Here is a 21184-nt window from a genome sequence, read left to right on the forward strand (position 1 = left end):
ATTAATAAGGAACAAATTCCAAGATAGACTATTAAGTGAAAAAAACAAGATGCAGAGTAGCAGTTGTGATATGCTGCCATTTGTATGTGTGTGTGAACACACAGGCACACATATATATTCTTAAATGTTTATAATATGCCACAAGAAAATAGTAACTGGCTCTGTGAAGGAGAAATGGAAGGGCTCAAGGTCTAAGGTGAAAGACACACTTCTTTTTTCCTATAAATTCTTTTGCACTTTTTGAATTTTTTTCTACATACATATATCACCTACTTTAAAAGACTAAATAAGTAAATTTTATTTATTTTTTTAAAAAAATATATTTTTATTGATTTCAGAGAGGGAGAGGGAGAGAGATATCAAAACATCAATATGCCGAAACCGGTTTGGCTCAGTGGATAGAGCGTTGGCGGGTGGACTGAAGGGTCCCAGGTTCGATTCCGGTCGGGGGCATGTGCCTGGGTTGTGGGCACATCCCCGGTGGGGGATGTGCAGGAGGCGGCTGATCGATGTTTCTCTCTCATCGATGTTTCTGATGTCTCTCTCCCTTCCTCTCTGTGAAAAATCAATAAAACACATTTAAAAAAAAAATCAATAATGAGAGCAAATCACTGATCAGGCTGCCTCCTGCACACCCCACACTGGGGATGGAGCCCACAACCCAGACATATATGTGCCCTCACTGGGAATTAAATTGTGACCTCCTGGTTCATATGTGGATGCTCAACCACTGAGCCATGCCGGCCAGGCAGTATCCTATATTCTTATTTGCTAAATCTGGCAATCCTAAAAAAAACAATGACATGGACCTATACACACACCAATGTCACTTGCCTGGTTGTGAGATTGCACTGTAGTTAGGTAAAATGAAACCATTGAGGGAAACTGGGTGAAGGGTACACAGAACCTCTCTGTACTATTTTTGCGACCATCTGTGAATGTATAATTCTTTCAAAATAAAAAGGTTTTTGGAATGACCCTCAAAAGAAAACCCACTGGTCCTGTTGGTGATAAAAACAGAGATACGGGGAAGTGCTGATTATTAAACCTTGGGAGTTTATGGAGCATTGTAAAACTGGCTTTTTGCAAAGGTCTGAGATGTAGCCCTCTTGAATGTCAATGATCTTGCATAGTTATTGACAGTAAAACCAAGTGGCTATATGGTGGGCTCAGGATCAGACAGCATGGGTTCAAATCTGGACTCCTCCATTGATTAGCTGCGGGCCATAATTGCAGGGGAGCACTGGAGTCAGCTCATACTCCACTCTCGGTGACATCAGGCAGAAGTTATACTACCAAGAATGGCAAACATGACAAATCAGGGTTATTTATTTATTTATTTATTTATTTTATTCAAGAGAGCTAGTTGTTCAGCATTTACCACTACACTACAGACCTTGAGCTTCAGTTTCTTCATCCATAAAATGGGGGAAGATAACAGTAATAACCCATAATGTGTTTTTTTAATTAAAATACATTTTTATTGATTTCAGAGAGGAAGGGAGAGAGATAGAGAGAGATAGAAACATCAACGATGAGAGAGAATCACTGATCGGCTGCCTCCCGCACACCCCCAACTGGGGATTGGGCCTGCAACCCAGGCAGGTGCCCTTGAGTGGAATCGAACCCAAGACCCTTCAGTCCTCAGGCTGACGCTCTATCCACTGAGCCAAACCAGCCAGGGCACCTCATAATGTTTTGAGGATTAAATGAGACCATGCCTGGAGGTGCTATCATGAAGTCTGTCAAATAGTAAGTGAGCAATAAATGTTAGCTATTAATATCTCTGACATCAGTATCTCTCATATTAAACCGTGAGCTACTTGAGGCCAAGTTCATGCCTTACTCATCTTGATATCTTTAGTGACTGGCACAGGGCCTGAAACAGCAAGGGCTAAACGAATGCTCTCTAAATTAATGAATAAATGACAATAGTGCCTTGAGGTTCTCAACCTCCAGGAAATTTGCATTTTATCAGAGACCTTTTAGGGCACACTTTGATCTTTCATCATGAGGTTTTCAGGCCCTGTGTCAGGCTGCCAGGAAGGTCTGGGCAGCACTCGCACTCCCCCCAAGGTAATCCCCAGTGCCTGCAGGCCTGGCCCTGGCCTCCCTAGGTGGTACGCTTGGAGCCCCCACCCCCCCTATTGTTGGGGACAGGCCCTCACATCTCCTTCCTCAGGGAGCCAAGATGGGGCATATCTGGCTCCGAGCCTAGAGCCTGTCTGACTAGAGGTCATTTAGCCCTCGCTGGATTTGTCCTGTTTATTTTAGTGAACAGGGCTGTTTACTTTCATTTCTTATTTCTAGGGGCGCTTCCCTTTTATTTACTCTTTGTAAGCACTTGGGTTTGAGTAAATATATCTATAAAGTTCCAGGGACTAGGTTATTCTGTGTCTGGTATTTTAATGGCCTTTAAACAGTGTCTGCTCAGGTAAGCATTTTATAGACGGGTCGAAAAGATAAAGATTTCTGTACTCAGTGGCTTCTGATTCCTTCCAAGCTGTCAGCTGGTCACCAGCAGCCTGTGAATCATCAATAATAAAAACATGAAAAGCTCACACCCATCCCGGACAGAGAAACTGACCCACCTTGGTCAGCCAGACAGAGGATGTGGGTACTGTGGTAGGTGTTTCAACTCTAGGGTAGTGCTTGGGGAAGAATGACCGAGAGCGATTTTTAAAATGAAGATTCGTGAGCCCCACACTTGAAAATTCTGATTTGGAAGGTTTGGGCTGAGGCCCAGGGATATGCCGTTTTAACCCATGCTGCAAATAATTCTGCTCTCCTTAGATTGCTCACCTGTTATCTTGAAAACACTTATGCCAGGGGAGGTCTGCTGCATTGTAGGGCAACGTGGAGAGAAGCTCCAGGACCCAGAGAGGGCTGGCTGGAGTGGTTCCATCGGCACTTAGCATACTGCCCTTAGCCGATGATGAGTATTGCGCTGGTAAACCCCTTGCTCAGGCTCTAATTTGTCAGTAACTTGAGGGCAGGGACCATGTCTCATTCATCTTTTATCTCCTGCAATCCAATCCCTAACAGAGTGCATGGCTCACAGGTTGGTGCTCTGCACTGACGGGGACATTCCCACTGAAGACAGACCTAGACACAGGCCGGGTCCCCTCAGGGTAGCCTGGGAGCCAGTTGCTGGGAACAGATGTGGTGGAGAGGCTGAGCGCCATAGTCACCTGCTCGCTTCTTCCTGAGCTGGGCTGGGTCTTTCAGAGGCTGAATGGACAACGCCTGGACCTACTGCTTTTTTTTTTTTTTTTTTTTTTTTTTTTTTGCCAGCCTCTCCCTCTGTCTCAGCCTCTCGGCTTTAACTTGCAGAACCCATATGACATCATTGGTGTGATTTGATATAGTAATGTCCTCACAGCACCCAGGCCTCAGGTTAGCCTATTGTGGCCAATGTGTAAATGATGACCCTGAGCTGGTTGTATTCCAGGAGGCTACAGGTGTAGACTTTCTTTATTTGAAGACCTCCACTCTCACTTTCCAGCTCAGCCCCTTTGGTACTTTCCCCAGTCAGTGTGCTAATTATTTTATTTGTGTGTTTTCTTGTGTATTGTCTGTTTCCCCCACCAGAGGATGAGCTCCAGGCGGGCACAACCCACAGCTGCCTTGTTTGCTGCTGGATCCCCAGTGCCTGGCACATAGTAAGTGCTCAGTAAAGATTTTGTGGTTGCACTAACACAAGAATGACAGTCTTTGCTGGCTCCGCCATCCATTCATTTATTCATTCGACAAGCATGTTTTGCACATCTGTTGTGGGTCAGGCTCTTGTCAACCTGAATAGCTCCTTTTCTGCCCCAGGAGCTCCCACACCGGTGGTGGGACGCTGGAGACACATCCTTTGTGTGATGCACCCTGACAAGGGCTATATATCTGAGGTTTAACAGAGATGGGGTTGCAGGGAGGAGCACAGGGTGGCAATGACAGGCTCTTAAGCCAGAGAAATGGTATGTGGTCTGGCAGGATTTCCATCCAGGGGGCCTCATCTGCCCCAAGGCCTCAGTCTCTGCTGACAGCCACGGCTGCTTGTTTCTGTTAATATTGCAGCAGGGTGCATCTTTAGAAGCAATCTATAAAACACCATTTACAGCCATAACTAAACCACAAAAATCAATCCCCAACACTCACTCTCATCAACAAACGTGTGGAGGGCCTCCTGCGTGTGGTATACAGTGCTGTCTTTTAGGTGTACAGTTTTAAGGGGCTGTGGGAGATACAGGGATGAATGAAATGAGGACTCTGAGCCAGGGGGCTGCTAGAGAGACAGGACATGGGGGCATGAGACCGTCAACCACACAGAGTGTGCGCCAAGGAGTGAATGAAGGCCCTGGAGCTGTGCTGTCCAGCCCAGTAGCCAGAAGCCACAAGTGGACACTGAACATTGAGAGGTGCTGGACATGTAAAATAATGTACAAAAATATGTATAATATACCTCACGTGTAAAATATTGGTTACATCTTGAAATGATAACATTTTGGATACAATGTGTTAAATATACATTATTAAAATTAATCTGTCTCTTTTACCTTTTTGAAATGTGGCTAATAGAACATTTAAAATGGCATAGGTGTACCATTCTATACGACATCATCTGTATATTGTATTGTGTGTCCATCACCGTTTAATCCTCCTTTATCCTAGCCAATGTCACACACAAAAAAACACCCCCGAAACACAGCAAAACAAAGAACTAGCTAACACAGTGATACTTCTAACTTTCAGTTTGTCATTTTATTTAAAACTAGAGGCCTGGTGCACGAAATTCATGCACTGGGTGGTGGTGGTGGTGGGTCCCTCAGCCTGGCCTGTGCCCTTTCGCAGTCCAGGAGCCCTCAGGGAATGTCCAACTGATGGCTTAGTGCTGCTTCGGAGTCAGGAGAGGCTCCCGCCACCACCACTGTGCTCACCAGCCATGAGCCCAGCTTCTTGATAAGCTCCTGCATTGAGTGTCTTCCCTCTGGTGGTCAGTGCATGTCATAGCGACTATTCGTTCTGCCATTTGGTCAATTTGCATATTAGCCTTTTATTATATAGGATTATTTATATCTGAAACTAATATAAAACATTGACTATCAACTGTAATTGAAAAATAAACTAAAATAATAAAAATAATTATTTATGAAAATGAATAAAATGGCATATATGGCTTCCATTGTATTTCTGTTGGACAGCATTGGTCTAGGAGTTGAGGGGACCCAGTGAGGGACCTGTGCTATTCAGCTGTGAAGAATTCTAAGGAAATGGTGATTAGGGGCAGCAGGGGGTGCCAAGGAAGGGGTAGAAGACTTTCGAGAAGTTTGATCATGAGTGGAAGGAGGGAGGATGGCAGCACAAAGAGGCAACAGAGTCCCAGGAACAATGGGCATTTGTAACAGACACTCACCCAGCTCTTCCTGCTGCTCGGGCACCTTCCAAAAATGGAAGCACTTCCAGCCACTCTTCACCCAGTGCCTCTAGATCAGCGTTTCTCAACCTGTGGGTCGCGACTCCTTTGGGGGTTGAAGGACCCTTTCACAGGGGTCGCCTAAGACCATCGGAAAACACACATATACTTACATATTGTTTACAGTAGCAAAATTAGTTATGAAGTAGCAACGAAAATAATTTTATGGTTGGGGATTAGATGCTAAATATTGAGAAAGTTAACCCAGGCCATTCATTGCAAGGTGGGTTAAACACCACCCCCCCACCCCCCACCCCCGACTCCCTGCCCTGGACCCTGGGCGAAGGGCAGTGCTGGGAAAGGGAGGGGAGATCAGGGGCCCCAAGCAGGTGGAGCTGGGAGTTTGGTCAATGTTTGAGATGGAGAACATTTCTCAGAGTAGCAGTATGGCCCAGGAGGAGGAAGTCAGCCCCAAACCTGGCCAGACAAAGCTTCCACTATGGACACATTTCATCAGGGGCTTCAGGCAGCCTGGATTTGAGGTTCCTGCCTCTGCCCTCTCACTCAGCCACACAGAGAAAGAAGCTGTAAACACTCAGATGCAAGGATTAACTCTGCATGAGGTGTCTGGGACATTGTGAACAACTCTTGGCAGCAGTATTTATGTCTGTATTAGATTGATCTTTTTAACCCCCAGTACCTAGGACGTGAGGCTTGGTACACAGCCAGTGTTCAATAAAATGAATGCAGGGAGAGAGGGAGGGAGGGAGGAAGGAAGGAAGGAAGGAAGGGAGAGAGGGAAGGAGGAGAGAAGGTTGAACAAATGTCCAGAAGCAGATTCGTGACGTGGGCTATACTTGTTCTGTGCTGGATATTTGGATGTGGCAGCAAGAGGGGTCTCGCACCAGCCAGATCCCACAGTGTCCAGGTCAGAGGAGAACTAATGCCCAGCACACAGCACTCCACCATCCTACCTCCCTGCGGCAGGGCCCTCGCCCAGCAGCTTTGAGAAACAGTTTACATCCAGGCTGTAGCCTTCCTGGGCTAAAGCTCTGCCCCTGGTGTCTTGTCCTATTAAGTACTTTAGAAAGCCCCTTAAGGCCTCTGTAAAAGGAAAGATAAAGTGAAGAATTCCAGTTGGGTTAGATAAGCCTGGCCTGGGGGTGGGGTAGCTGAGTTAGTTCCTGGACCAGCAAAGGGACTCCCCAAGTGAATCAGGAAGCCTGCAGTTTCACAGCATGGCCACTGGAGGGCACGTCAACCATGAAATACCAGATCTTCACCTCCCAAGAGTCCAGGTTCAATTGAACAAACATTTAAAAATCATCACAATACTGATAGCTCTCCTATATTGAATATCCAATACACGCAAAACGCCTTAACATATATGATCTCATTTAATATTCACTACAATTGCTGTGAGTTATCTTGGCTGTTTAGGTAAAACTGAGGCTTAAAAAAGCCAAAGAACTTGCCTGAGGTGGCTCAACTGTGATTTGGGAGTAAGGACTTGAACCCAATACCTTGGGTACCAGCCTTCAACAATGAATGCACAGCCCAGTTGGTGTGGCTCAGTGGTTGAGCATCAACCCATGAACCAAGAGGTTGCTGGTTCGATTCCTGGTCAGGCTCGTGCCCGGGTTGCAGGCTTGGTCCCCAGGAGAGGGTGTGCAGGAGGCAGCTGATTGATGTTTCTATCTTTCTCTCTCTCCCTCTCAACTTCCTCTCTTTCTAAAGATCAATAAAAACAAACAAAACAATGAATGCACAGAAGCTGAAAAAGGACTCTCTGGGTAGAAGCAGAGACCTCGGAGAGATGAGTATGCGACACAAATTTTGTTACTGAACAATTTACACATGTGAAATTTGAAGATGGCTTACAGATAATTTGTACATTTTATATGGCGATGATTTTCCCCTCCCCCCAAAATGATGTTATTAAATAAATGAAGTGTTTCACAATTCATGGTGTCTTCGCTTGGAGGAAATAAACTCATTGTAATACAAGACTGGGAAAGAGAATTTTTGTTTAACACTTAAAAAGCACTTAGTATGTATCTGGAGCTATTCTAAGCACTTTACATAAAGTAACGCAGTTAATCCTCACAGCTGTCTCTGAGGTGCGCGCTGATATGGTCCCCATTTACAGATGAGAAACAGAGACAAGGAGAGGGAAGCAGCCTGCCCACGGTCACGTGGCTGGTCAGCGGCAGAGCTGGGACCAGGAACCCAGGTAGTCTGGTTCCAGATTTTGTCCTCTGGAATTTGGGGAACCTTCCCTTGAGGTGGAAAAGCAGGAGGTGAGGAGTCAGGATGGGCTCAGGCCTGGGTTCCCTTGGGGTTTCCTAGGCATGGGGGGGAAGAGGAGGGGGTATAGCAGGAGAGCCCAGGAAGCGGGGGTGCTCCAGTCTAGGGAAGAGCTGAGGCCACCCTGGCCCTGCCCCTCTCCAGGGACTGGCAGTTTGGAAGTGCAGTGTGTGGCCAGGAAATGGCCAGATTGGATTACAGGGAAGATTAAAGGAGCTAAATTGGGCCTGGGGCTGAGGGAGATGTCCCAGAAGGGAACTGCAGAGGGCCAGCAGCTGAATGGCCAGAGAGGCTGCCGGAGCTAAGGGTGGGGGCAGGGATCTCACACGAGGCAGGAAGCCCTTGTGAGTTCTGCAAGGCTGGAATGTGGGGTCACCAAGCAAGGGCATCATCCTCTCTTTTTAAAAAAATATATTTTATTGATTTTTTTACAGAGAGGAAGGGAGAGGGATAGAGAGTTAGAAACATCGATGAGAGAGAAACATCAATCAGCTGCCTCCTGCACACCCCACTGGGGATGTGCCTGCAACCAAGGTACATGCCCTTGACCGGAATCGAACCCGGGACCCTTCAGTCCACAGGCCGACGCTCCATCCACTGAGCCAAACCAGTTAGGGCAAGGGCATCATCCTCTTAGAAAGAGCTGGGGGTGAGGGTAGAGACCCTGACCCCAGAGAAGGGGAGGGGTGGGGCATACACCATAGGGGAGGTGGAGACAGACCTAGAGCTTGAGGTGTTCAGGGGGGAGAGGGGAAGAGGCCTGATCTGGGGAGGGAGGGAAGGGGGAGGGACCAGACTCGGGGGAGGGGTGGAGGCCAGAGACTGAGAGGGGGAAGAAGTTGGGTTGGAGACTCAGCCTGAGCCCTGAGAGGGGGCCTGGAGCTCCAAGCTTTTCCTGGCTGTTGTTTGCAGGGTGTTGGTGGGGAGCTCTTTGCACTACACAGAGGAGCAGCTGGAAACAGCCTGGGTCCCTGGAATGCCTTCCCACAATCCCAGCCTCCCCGCTCCTCTCTTCCCAACCCCACTCCCAGCCTGAGTGGCAGCACCGGCTGTGGCCCCTTCCAGTCCCCAGGGCAGGTGGTCAGTGGTCTATTCTGGTGTGCAGGGTGGCCGGGAGCCTGGGGACAGAAGAGGAAGAGAGCCTTGCCCTCCCTTTGAGGCTGGATGGGGAGGGGCACCAGGGGGCTCTGGGGGACAGGAGGGATGAAAAAGCTTCAGTGCTCCATTTTCAACAAACTATATCTCAGGGTCCTTATCACTGGGAAGGGGATTGTATCTGGGGCTTTCTAGAAGGCGTTGGGCCTGGGATCTGGGCAGTGAAAATCCCGGGCAGCTGACAGTGGATTCCCCAGTTGCTTTTGAGTCCCGAGGCTGCAGGAGCAAGCCTGGCCCCCAGTGCTAGTCCTCCAGGCAGCCTCTCCAGGACGGGATTGTGCCTGCTGCTGCCCAGGCCCTCTCCCAGGCCGGTTGGGGGCAGTCTGAGGCCAGGACGCACTCAGGGAAGCCTCTCCAGCTTGCAGGGGAGCCCCAGTGCCTGGTTGGCCTGAGGGTGGCACTAGGCAAAGCAGCCCCCAGTGGCCTCTTTATTCCCCACACAGGAGATCGGCAGTGTCCCCCCTCTTCTCCCCCGGGGCTTGTGGGATAAAGGCCAGACTCCTCTGCTGATGGGACCTGACTCCCTAACAACTCCAAGCCTTTGACTGATAAAGAGCTGGTTCTTTCAGCCCAGGCCCTTTTCTGGAGAGCAGTGGGATTGGGGAGAAGAGCAGGGCAGAATGTTGGGAGGGACTTGCCCTCTACTGGACAATGGACTTTCCAGTGGAGATCCCCCAATAAGGCCGTTTAAAAGAAGTACCTAGAAAGGAAACTGCTTGAGCCTGCCAAGTCAGTCTGCAGCAAGGCCTTAGAGACAATGCAGAGAAATGAGTCCGGCTTCCAAGAGCCATTATCTAAAATACAAATCCAGACTGTGTGCTTACTTGCTGTGCAACCTTAAAGAACTTACCTAACCTCTCTGAGCCTAGAATTTGTGATTGTAAAATGAGGATAATAGTTATTTCCCAGTATTATGAAGTTTGGAGATACAGTGATTTTTACATGACAGGTGTCCAGTATACAGTAGGCACTTAATAAGTGGTATAACTGTTATTCTCAGAGGTGGCAGGCCTCTGATAGAGAGCTTTAGAGTTAGGCAGTCTTGGCTATTAGTTTTGGTCCTACACTTGCTGACCTGAAGCAAGGATTCAAGCCAGTCCCTGGGTATCCGAGAACCAGCTCTTTATCAGTCAAAGGAGGTAAAGTTCTAGCGATAGCTGACTCTTATTGAATACTTACGGTGCGCCAGGTGTACCTAGTGCTTTGCAGACAATCTCCCATTTAACCTTCCCAGAAAACCTATGCTGTTATTATTGTTTTACAGATGAAGAAACTGAGGCTCCAATAGGTAGTAACTTACCCAAGAGTGGTAGAGGATTTAAGCCCAGGTAGTGATCCAGCAGCTACTCCCCAAATCTCTCTCCTTGCTCACACCTCTGTGAAGTCAAATGGGATTTAGGCCATGGCTGGCTATCTGGCCAGGTATGAGAAGACAGAGGGATGAAGGACTGAGGCTATAAAAACACTGAGGGCCCAAGAAGGTCTTCTGGACCCAAGACTCACTTTCATTGCATACTTGGATGGTTTGGAGAATAAAGAACAGCTCAGGGTGTTGTGGTGGGCTGTGGTCTGGAGTGGCAGAGAAGGTCCTGGGGTCTGAGTGGACCCCAAGCTGACTGTGACTCAGCTGGTTGGAGGAAGAAGAGGATGATCCTATAAGGCTATATATAGCAACTGTGCATAGTGGCCCTGTGAGGTCATTGCCAGCCTGCTCAGGCCCTGTTTAAAGAACCCCACAGCCTCAAAGGGCGGTAGGAAACCTGGAAAGAGTCCAGGACAGCAGGGATCTGACCAAACTGGAGGGGCTGAAACCAAAAAAAGCCTGTGAGGGAAGATGAAAGGAATGAATGAATCAGGCAGAAGAGAAGGCTGAATGACGGCACTAAGAACCTGACAGAGAATTCCAGGGAAGAAAGGAAACTGCTTTTCTCTATCTGGGTTAATGTCTAAAGAAAGAAGGGGCTTACAGTTCAGCAGAGGGTTAGGGGGAGTGAGAGCCGGGTCCCAGCATAGGGGAAAGAGACTGTGAAATCTCCTTGGAGCGGGGCTGAGTACCACCCTGCACATACCTGTTTCTGACTCACCCTGATCCCCCCACCCCAATTCTCACACCCCTTACCCTCTTCCACCTACTCTGTTCAAAGAGCATTTGCCCCTGTTCTGCTAGGGGGTTTCAATGTGGCTGCATGGGAGCGGGGGAGATGCACGTCTGTGTTGGGGCTCCTCTGCCTCCCGTCTCTGCTGCTTCAGGACTGGGTGGATTTGGAGAAGTTCAAGGGTAGACTTCTGGGAATTGTGAGGAGGTGGCCAGATATGGTGAGGGGACAACTGAGCCGCTGAGAGCCCTAAGGGGGCTGCATTTGTTGTGCTGGGCAGGACCAGGTGCTCACCCAGGGAAGATGAAAGCCTGGGGAGAGGGAGAAGAGGAGGAGGGAGGAACCTGATTCCATTTCTGCTGGCAGGTGTGGCCACGTCCATCCACGTGTGGTGGGATTCAGGCTCTTCTGGGGACATACCAGTGATCTGGGTCCCACCTGATGGTGGATTCTGAAGAAAGGGGCCTCTGTCACTCCTCCTCTTGGGGCCAGAATAGAGAGGGATATGTCACTTCAAGCAAGAGAAACTGAGACCCAGAGAGGGCCCGCAGCCAGTCCAGGGTCACACAGCCTATCCACTCCCAGCCACATGCTGCTCCCAACACGTCAGGGTGCCTTCCAGGGGATCTTCCCTTAATGCTACCTAAGTCTCCTCCCCTTCCCTGGACCGGACCTCCGACCCCATTTTCGCCATTCCCCATCTCCCCATCTCTAACTGATGCAAATAACACCTGGACTTTGCGGGGCGCTCAGAGTCCACAAAGGGCTTTCACCTCCACCCTTCTCATTGGCTCCTCCCCCTTGAGGCTCCGCTTCACCCGCCCCCCCACCCCTCCCTCCTCCCTCCACCACCGCGGCCCCCTCCGCCTCCCCGCAGCCTGCCAGACGTCCTATTTGGTAGGATAGGTTGGGAGCTGGGAGGAGGTGAGATTAGCTTCAGACTTCTCCTACTTTGGCAGAAAACCCGCAGCGCTCCATGTCTGTAAAAGGAGCGCGGGCAGGAGGGGGTTGGCGCCCGGAGAAGGAGCTGGGGAGTGGGGTGATGAGGAGGAGGCGGAGGAGGGATTTGTGAGAACTGGGGTGGGTGTGCGCTGAGGGGCTTACGGAAGGGTCTGGGGTCAGGTGGAGAAAGCTGGGAGTGGAGGCTGCCGCCTGAAGGTCTTAAACTAATGAGATGCGGAGGGTAACAGAGGAGAGGGGATGGTCGCTGCCTGCCCCTGGGGAAGAGGGGCCAGCGCAGCAGGGAGAGATGCGTTTCAGGGAGGATCCTGCCTCCGCCACTGTCTGGCTGGGCCCCCCAACCCAACCTCCCCCCAGTGATATCAGGGAGAAACAATTGCCTCTGGACATTCCTTCCCTTTTACAGTCACTCGGGCTCCTCAGCAGCCTGTGGAGGTTAAGCAGCATCACAGTTGAGGGAAGGTGGGTGGAGGGGGCAGCATGAGCGTGGCTGCTGGGGGAGGGGCTCTGGGAGCAATGAGGCAGGGAGGCTTCTGGGAGCAAGGGCTCGACTAGGGACCTGTTCCACCCAGAGACTGGGCCCAGAGACTCAGGATGGGAGACACTAAGGGACTTCAGAGATGACCTTGCCTGGGCCCCTTTCGCACCTGGGCCTGATGGGGGGTGGGGGTGAGGGGAACAGGACTTACCCAGGTGGCACAGATGTTCAGTTGGTGAAACCCCAGGATGAGTGCTGTCTCTGTCTTAGCCTCTGGATAGTGGGCCACCCCCACAGCCCCAGGCTTGGGCCTCGACCAAGGGCTAAAGCTGAGGCAAGAGCCAGGCCACCCAAGTTCACACCTGCCACACCGTCCCCAAGGCGCACATGCAGTGGCAGCCTCCTGGCCCAGTCCAGGCTAAGGATGGAAGCATGAGGTCCTCGGTTGGGAAATAAAAAGAAGAGGAGGAGGATAAGCCCTGGAGAAAGGGGCAAAGGACCCCCTCCCCCCAGGTGGGTGTGAATCAGAGGAGGGAGGTGTCAGCCCCCAGGGATTCTGGGGTGGACCTGGGTAAGGTGAGGTGCTTCCAGACAGGGCAAAGTGGAAGAGTCACTTCTATTTCTCTCCTTTCGGACCTCCCTCAGTTTTTCTCAATCTAAATGCTCTGTGCTGTCCGGGTCAGTGTCCCCATCACAGCCACCCACTCACATCAGCCGCCTGCGCCCTATTCGTGCCATCCACAGGATCTGGGAGGTCCTACGGGTGGGCAGGGCCCTTGTCTGCCAGCGAGCCCTCTGTGAGGTTCGGAGACCTGCCTAGGCATCTATGCGCCCTCCAGACACTCGGCAGAGGGGAAGGCAGGGAACAGTAAATGCAAAGAAGCCTGGTGGCTGGAAAGAGCTCAGCAATATGATTGCACAGAAAAGAGGGTCGTGTGCCTGACGTGAGGTGAGCACAACGGAGAGGTGAGTGAATTGAGAGGGCAAGGTGGGCAGGGCCAGTCCTGTGGGGACTTGGGGGCCATGATGAGCTTGGGTGTTGCTGGTGCAGTAGTCCAGGGAAGGGAGAGAAGGTGGCGATGGTGAAACAGGCCGTCTCCAAAAGGCAGGAGCATTCCCCAGAAGTAACTGAGGAGCAGGTCTGTGAAAGGGGGTTCTTCGTGCTCTGTCTGGCTCTGAGGTTACAATAAGCGGCATAGCAGAGACACATCAGCTGGGTTCACATACAAAGAAACATTTTCTAACAACAGAACTGTCCTCTGTCCCGTGCCGGACATGTGTTAGGTACCCAATGACTCTTTATGGAATGGAATGGGCCGCCTGCAGACGCCAGGTTCCCAGGCAGTGGAGGGATTCGAGGTGGAGCAGCGCTTGCTGGAGTCACAGTGAAGAAGACTTAAGTCTGAACTGAGAAGTGGGGCCATGAGACTGGTCAACCTCATGATTTATAAAGTTACCTTCAACCTGAAGTTTCCAAGACTCTCCAAGGTCAGAGTAACTTGGGAAGATCTCAAGCGAACTTCAGGACTGGCTTTCTTTTTCATTGATTCAACAAAATATATTGATAGCACGCACTGTACAAGGCACCATATCACATACACAAATTTGTGAATTTCCAGTCCCCCTCCCCCGCCCTGTCTTCTGTGCACTGGGAGCAGCTCCCCTCATCCCTGAAATGTGTGCCTGCATCAGGTTTGTCTCCACCCCCTCCTGGGTCAGGAGCACCTCTCAGGTGAGCCGCTCGCTGTCTGCAGTGGTGCTGAGACTATCAGAGACACCGACAGATGAGAGCGTCAGCAGCTTGGCAGCCCCATGTTCCCTGGCCTCACTTATTTCTAGCCATCTGGGAGCTCTTCTGCCTGATGGTGGCCTTTCTCATCTTCTTCGCCATGTGAAGGAGCTGTCTCCACCTCCCATAGTTCTTTTTTTAAAAAATTTTTTTAAAAATATATTTTATTGGTTTTTTACAGAGAGGAAGGGAGAGGGATAGGGAGTTAGAAACATCGATCAGCTGTCTCCTGCACACTCCCTACTGGGGATGTGCTCACAACCAAGGTACATACCCTTGACCAGAATCGAACCTGGGACCCTTGAGTACACAGGCTGACACTCTATCCACTGAGCCAAACCGGCTAGGGCACCTCCCATAGTCCTTTTTCCCGTGTCTTGTCTTCCCTGTCTGCTCCTTTTCCTGTACCTCCCCAGGCAGCTGGGGAAAGTGGTTGGCTCAGGTTGGACAGAAGGAAGACAGATACTGTATTAATAAGAAACAAATATCTGCCTTGGTGGAGCTTCCCGTTTCCACTATCAATCAGCTTACGAGGCGTGACCATAAAGTAATGTGACTGCTGACGTCACACATTTAAAGTGTGTCCCCCAAAAAAACGTGTCCCGAGGATGTTCATCGCTGCATTGTTTATGATAGCAAAATACTAAAACTAATATAAATGTCTAAATAAAAAATTGGCCAAATAAACGATTGCAAATTTATACAATGAAATACAAACGAGAATAGTAAGAGGAATGACAGAAAACCTCCCATCAAAGAAACAAGCTGGACCAGATGGCTTCACTGGTGAATTCTACCAAACATTTCAGAATTTACACCAATCTCTTCCAATAATTTGAAAATAAGGGACTTCTTCCTAGCTCATTCCGTCATCCCATCATTACCCCGATATCAAAGCCAGAAAAAGACACACAATAAAATAAAACGATAAGTCTTATGAATATTGCTATAAAAATTCTCAATAAAATACTAGCAAACCAAATTCAGCACATCTTAAAGAAATTATATCATATGATCAAGTGGGATTTATTCCTGGAATGGAAGGATGGTTCAAGATATGAAAAATCAATTAGGATAATACACTACAATAACAGAATGCAGGAAAACCCCCAAATGATCAATTTCATTTACAGTAGCATAAAAAAGAATAACATACTTTGGAATAAATTTAACCAAGCAGGTATAAGACTTGTACATTAAAAACTACAAACCATTGCTGAAATAAATTAAAGAAGACAGAAATAAATGGAAAGGCATTCTGTGTTTATTAAGGGAAGATTTAATATTGTTAAGCTATCAATACTACTCAGAGTGATCTACAGATTCAGTATAATCCCTGTCAAAAGCCCATCAATGTTTTTTGAAGAAATAGGAAAATCCATCCTAAAACTCATATGGAATTTTAAGGGACCTGAATAGCCAAAACATCTTGCAAAAGAAGAACAAAGTTGGAGGATTCATACTTCCTGATTTCAAAACTCACTAGAAACATACAGTAATCAAAACAGTATGATACTGGTATAAGGACAGGTATATAGATAGGCCAATGGAATAGAATAGAGAGCCCTGAAATAAATAATCACATATATGGCTAAATGATTTTCAACAGGGTGTCCAGACCATTCAATAGGGAAAGACTGTCTTTTCAACAAATGCTGGAAAAATTGGATATTCATTTGTGAAAGAATGAAGTTGGACCCTTACCTTTACCCGGCATACAAAAATTAACTCAAAATGGATCAAAGATATAAAACTGCAAAGCTCTTAGAAGAAAACACAGGGGGTAAAAGTCATGACATTGGATTTAGCCATGATTTCTTGAATATGAAACCAAAAGCACAGGCGATAAACGAAAAAATAGAGCCCTAACTGGTTTGGCTCAGCGGATAGAGCGTCGGCCTGCAACTGAAGGGTCCCGGGTTCGATCCCGGTCAAGGGCACGTACCTTGGTTGCAGGCACATCCCCAGTAGGTGGTGTGCAGGAGGCAGCTGAGTCGATGTTTCTCTCTCGTTGATGTTTCTAACTCTCTCTCCCCTCCTCTCTGTAAAAAATCAATAAAATATATTTTTTAAAAAGAAAGAAAAAATAGATAAATTTGACTTCATCAAAATTGAAAACTTTTGTTCATCAAAGGATGCTACCAACAGAATGAAAAGGCAACCCACAGAATAGGCCTCTTGCATTTGTGATGAGTACATTAACCATCCAAATAAATTTTTTTTTTGTTTTAGTGTGTCCAATTCTAAGTGGTCCCTGGGGATGCTAAACCCAACCCAGCAGTACTGCTGCCAAAACAGAGCACTTTTCCACCTGTCGTCCAAGCCTCGGAGTGTTGTTTTGCTGTCCTCCATGGTAGCAAATCCTCAGGGTGAAACTTAACTTTGGAAACAGACCCAAGTGGTTCAGAGCCAAGTCTGGTAGAGATGTTGATTTTGACTAGAGAATAGGTGGATTTATTTATTTACTTATTTGCTTTCTGCCTCATTTCACAATTACATTGAGCTGTTGGACTAGTCAGAAGAGCAATTTCGTGTGTGTGTGTGTGTGTGTGTGTGTGTGTGTAAACTTTTTCCTTCATTGTTTTACAAAGTGCCATGAATATCTCTTCCATGCTTATGGGTGAAAATCCCCTACTGATATAGAGCACTGTATAGTTGGATAAAAAGGCCGCTGGTAACAAGAATGACAGACACCTGAAGCAAAGTATCAGCTTCAGGTGAAAACACATCACCTGGCAAATGCCCACCAGAGAAAACAGAGTTGAAATATTCTTACCAGATAAATCAGAATTAAAGTCCAAAGGCTTTAAAGTATGGGATATCTGCCGAAACCGGTTTGGCTCAGTGGATAGAGCGTCGGCCTGCGGACTGAAAGGTCCCAGGTTCGATTCCGGTCAGGGGCATGTACCTGGGTTGCGGGCACTTCCCCATGGGGAGTGTGCAGGAGGCAGCTGATCGATGTTTCTCTCTCATAGATGTTTCTAACTCTCTATCTCTCTCCCTTCCTCTCTGTAAAAAATCAATAAAATATATTTAAAAAAAAAATAAAGTATGGGATATCATGTAAGTCCCTTTGGGTCCTATCTCCACCCTGCACTCCCCTGACACCCCGTAAGCCCCTTGGTAGGAATGGATCCTATACATCTTTTTGCATCCAATGAAGACCATCCATTTTGTTCTTTTTTTTTTTTTTTCCTTAGCTCTTCCTGAGCCCTTGAGGTGTCTCCACATTTCCTCATCATCTCCTCACTGCCCAAATGCCTTTCCTGTAAGTCCTCCTGATAGTCCTTGGGGGAGTCATCTGTCCACCCGTCTGTTTTTGGTTTTATTTTTCCGGGGCACACAATCTTCAGCCGGGAGCTCCTTGGCAGCCCATGGCTGGCTCTCTGGCTTGGCCTGGGTTCTGACTTGCCCTCACCTGGCGCTTTTCCCTCACCTTCTGACTTGCTTCCCCTCATCATCTGGCTGTCCCTCATGTTGTTTCCCCTCATCATCTGGCTGTCCCTCATGTTGGTGCTTTTCCGCATGCTCTGGCTTCCCCTCCATTTCTGGCTTTTCTTCCTCATAGACTTTTCCTTCATCTTGTGTATCTACATCATCTTCAGCTTTCCCTCGCTTTCCAGCTTTCCTTTGTTTTCACTGTAGAGTTTTTCCTGCTGAGATAGCCCCTCCTTTTCCTGTCATGCAGGGATTCTGGATAGGTTCTTTCTCCTTTTCTAGCCTTGCAGAGTGCTGGGGACAGACACGCAGACCTGTGGACTGGGCCAGGCCTGCACCTCCTTGTACACATGAAGCTGGCTCATCCCTCACCTGCTGGGGCAGCTCAGGAGGTTGGTAGCACATGGGCAACAGGAGTGGACAGTGAGGGGTAGAAGGGCAATTTCCTTCTCCATGAACACTGCTGTCTCTCCACAGCAGTAATCCCAGTTCCATCCATAAATCCCAGGGAAGGTCTCTGATTGGCCCTGCTCAGATCCAGCACCACCCTTTGAGCCAATCACTACAGTAAGAGGGATGCAGTTCTTTTTTCTTTTTTTAATTAAATCTTTCTTGTTCAGATTATTACATTTGTTCCTCTTTTCCCCCCCCATAACTCCTCTCCTCCCAGTTCCCGCCCCACCCTCCTCCCTCACTCCCCACCCACTGTCCTCATCCATAGGTGCACGATTTTTGTCCAGTCTCTTCCTGCATCTCCCACACCCCTCCCCCCCCCAAGAATAGTCAGTCCATTCCCTTTCTATGTCCCTGATTCTATTATGATCACCAGATTATTTATTCACTTGATTCTTAGACTCACTTGTTGATAGATGCATGTTTGTTGTTCATAATTTGTATCTTTACCTTTTTCTTCTTCTTCCTCTTCTGAAAGGATACCTTTCAGCATTTCATATAATACTGGTTTGGTGGTGATGAACTCCTTTAGCTTTTCCTTATCTGTGAAGCTCTTTATCTGACCTTCAGTTCTGAATGATAGCTTTACTGGATAAAGTAATCTTGGTTGTAGGTTCTTGGTATTCATCACTTTGAATATTTCTTGCCATTCCCTTCTGGCCTGCAAAGTTTCTGTTGAGAAATCAGCTGACAGTCGTATGGGTACTCCCTTGTAGGTAACTGAGTTTCTTTCTCTTGCTGCTCTTAAGAGTCTCTCTTTGTCTTTTGCTCTTGGCATTTTAATGATGATGTGTCTTGGTGTGGTCCTCTTTGGATTCCTTTTGTTTGGGGTTCTCTGTGCTTCCTGGACCTGTAAGTCCATTTCTTTCACCAGGTGGGGGAAGTTTTCTGTCATTATTTCTTCAAATAGGTTTTCAATATCTTGCTCTCTCTCATCTTCTGGCACCCCTATAATTCTGATGTTGGTACGCTTGAAGCTGTCCCAGAGGCTCCTTACACTATCTTCGTATTTTCGGATTCTTTTTTCATTTTGCTTTTCTGGTTGGGTGTTTTTTGCTTCTTCGCATTTCAAATCTTTGCCTTGACTCTTGCGCTCCTCTGGTCTGCTGTTGGGAGTCTGTATAGTATTCGTTATTTCAGTCCGTGTATGCTTAATTTCTAGTTGGTTCTTTATCATAACATCGAGGGTCTCATTAGATTTCTTGAGGATCTCACTACATTTATTGGCGGCTTCTAGACAGTTCTTAAGAGACCTTAAAAGTGTGGTTCTGAACTCAATATCCTCCATTGACAGTTTTGTCCTGTTTCTTTGTCTCCACATTTTTTATGCTTTCTTGGTACACCCCCTAGTGGTCTTTGTGCGCAGTCTTGTTGTAGTTAAGCCTTGATTGTTGTCGGCAATACCGGGGGTGATTTGACCTCCAGGCTAACTGGCTATGAGAGTCCGCTGTGTCTGCAGTGGGAGAGCTTCTGTGCTGGATCTCTAGGGTGGTGCTAATCTAGCGTTTGCCTGAGGCTATCCGGCAAATGGCTCTGCGCAGGGCTTGGGCGGGGCGGGTCCCCGGGGATCTACAGGGTGGGCTGGAGGGAGCACTTATGGCTGCTCTCAGTTCCATCCCTAGGGGCTCTGCCTCACAGAGTCCCAGCAACCGCTGCAAACCTCGGAGAGAAAGCTCCCTTTGAGTTCCGACCGAAGCCAGACAATCCCGCTTCTCCCGTTTGAGTCTGGGTCCCTAGAGACTCACCCGGATCTGGAGCTCAGAGTCTGAAACTCCCTCTCGATTGAAAACAACAACCGCGCCCTCCGCCTCCAGCCCGCTCCGAGTGCACTCCGTACCTGAGTATTTCACTTCAGCACTGCGCCTCCTCTGAGTCTGGGTATGATATTCTCTTTCCTCCTAGTTGTAGAATTTCCACTCAGCCAGCCTTCCTGTGGTTCTGGATGATGTCCGTTCTGTCTTTTAGTTGTTTTTTTGAAGTGGTTGTTCGAGGCAGCAATCTCCCGCGTTAACCTGTGCCACCATCTTGGTTTCTTGGATGCAGTTCTAAGACTGGCTGAGAGCTGAATCACTTATCCACTCCTGATGTGTGTGTGTGTGTGTGTGTGTGTGTGACATTTTTTACCAAAATAAGGAAATGAGAAAGGAAGCTCACAGGCTACTTTGAACTACAACAAGGACAAGGCTGCCTAGAATGTACTAAGAACCACATGGTCTCCAAAATTCTCCAGGAGTCTAGAATCTAGATTGGGAGACAGACACAAAAATAACCAGAACGCAACAGCTTGCAGTGACTCCAAGAATGGATAAGAATAGCTGGAACTCCCCACCGACCTCATAAGCTTGTCTCTTGGGTAAAAATTAGACACATAATGTGAAAGGGCTTTGAAAAGACAGCAGTAACAAAGCTCTTTAAGATCACCTGGCACATTCACACCCACCCTAGGGACAAAGCATGGGCTCTGGAGTCAAGACTGCCTCAGCAGAGTGGCAGAGGGTAGGCGCTTCGTACATGTAAGGTATTATTATTATTATTTTTGCATATTGTTACCTGAGGCATGTATAGGGTAAACATGGCAAGGCTAGTATTCTCTCTCTATAATGAGGACACTGAGAAGTAAAGGACGTGTCTGCTAGTAATTCGTTCTGCTGGTAATAGCAGAGCTCGGGAAGGACCAGAACTCTATTTCCAGGATTTGCATTCCAAAAGGGTCAGGCCTCAGAGAGGCCTGTGGAGTGCCAGGTGGAGGTGTGGAGACAGCAGTGTTCATGGAGACGTGGGCATGTCCTGTGGGGTCAGCCAATGCCTTGCAGATGGGCAAGACCTATGCAGGGCTCCATTCCTGCTGGGGGCTTAGAACACTGTGGGGGTGGGAAGTGAGTGGGGCTTAGCGCCCCTAGCCTTCCTCCACCATCTGACACTCACGCCCCCTCCTCAGGTACCTGGCCCCCACCCCAGAGCTTCTCTTCTGTGCGCTTGTTTACCGGACCCATGCATTCTCCTCTATAAATACCAGCTCTGGTATTTCGGGTTGGCAGCTGTTGCTGTCAGGGAGATGGCTGGGTTGACATACGGCTCGTGACAAAACACAAACCCCTGGTGTGTGT

At 48.3% G+C, this 21184-nt stretch overlaps 1 pseudogene; it reads right to left on the reverse strand.

Moving 5' to 3' along the window:
- Positions 1-17241: 17241 nt before the first annotated feature.
- LOC118661493 lies at positions 17242-18029 on the reverse strand (annotated as a pseudogene).
- Positions 18030-21184: the final 3155 nt, after the last annotated feature.

The sequence above is a fragment of the Myotis myotis genome, unplaced genomic scaffold, assembly GCF_014108235.1.
Source record: "Myotis myotis isolate mMyoMyo1 unplaced genomic scaffold, mMyoMyo1.p scaffold_m19_p_8, whole genome shotgun sequence".
Lineage (NCBI taxonomy): Eukaryota > Metazoa > Chordata > Mammalia > Chiroptera > Vespertilionidae > Myotis > Myotis myotis.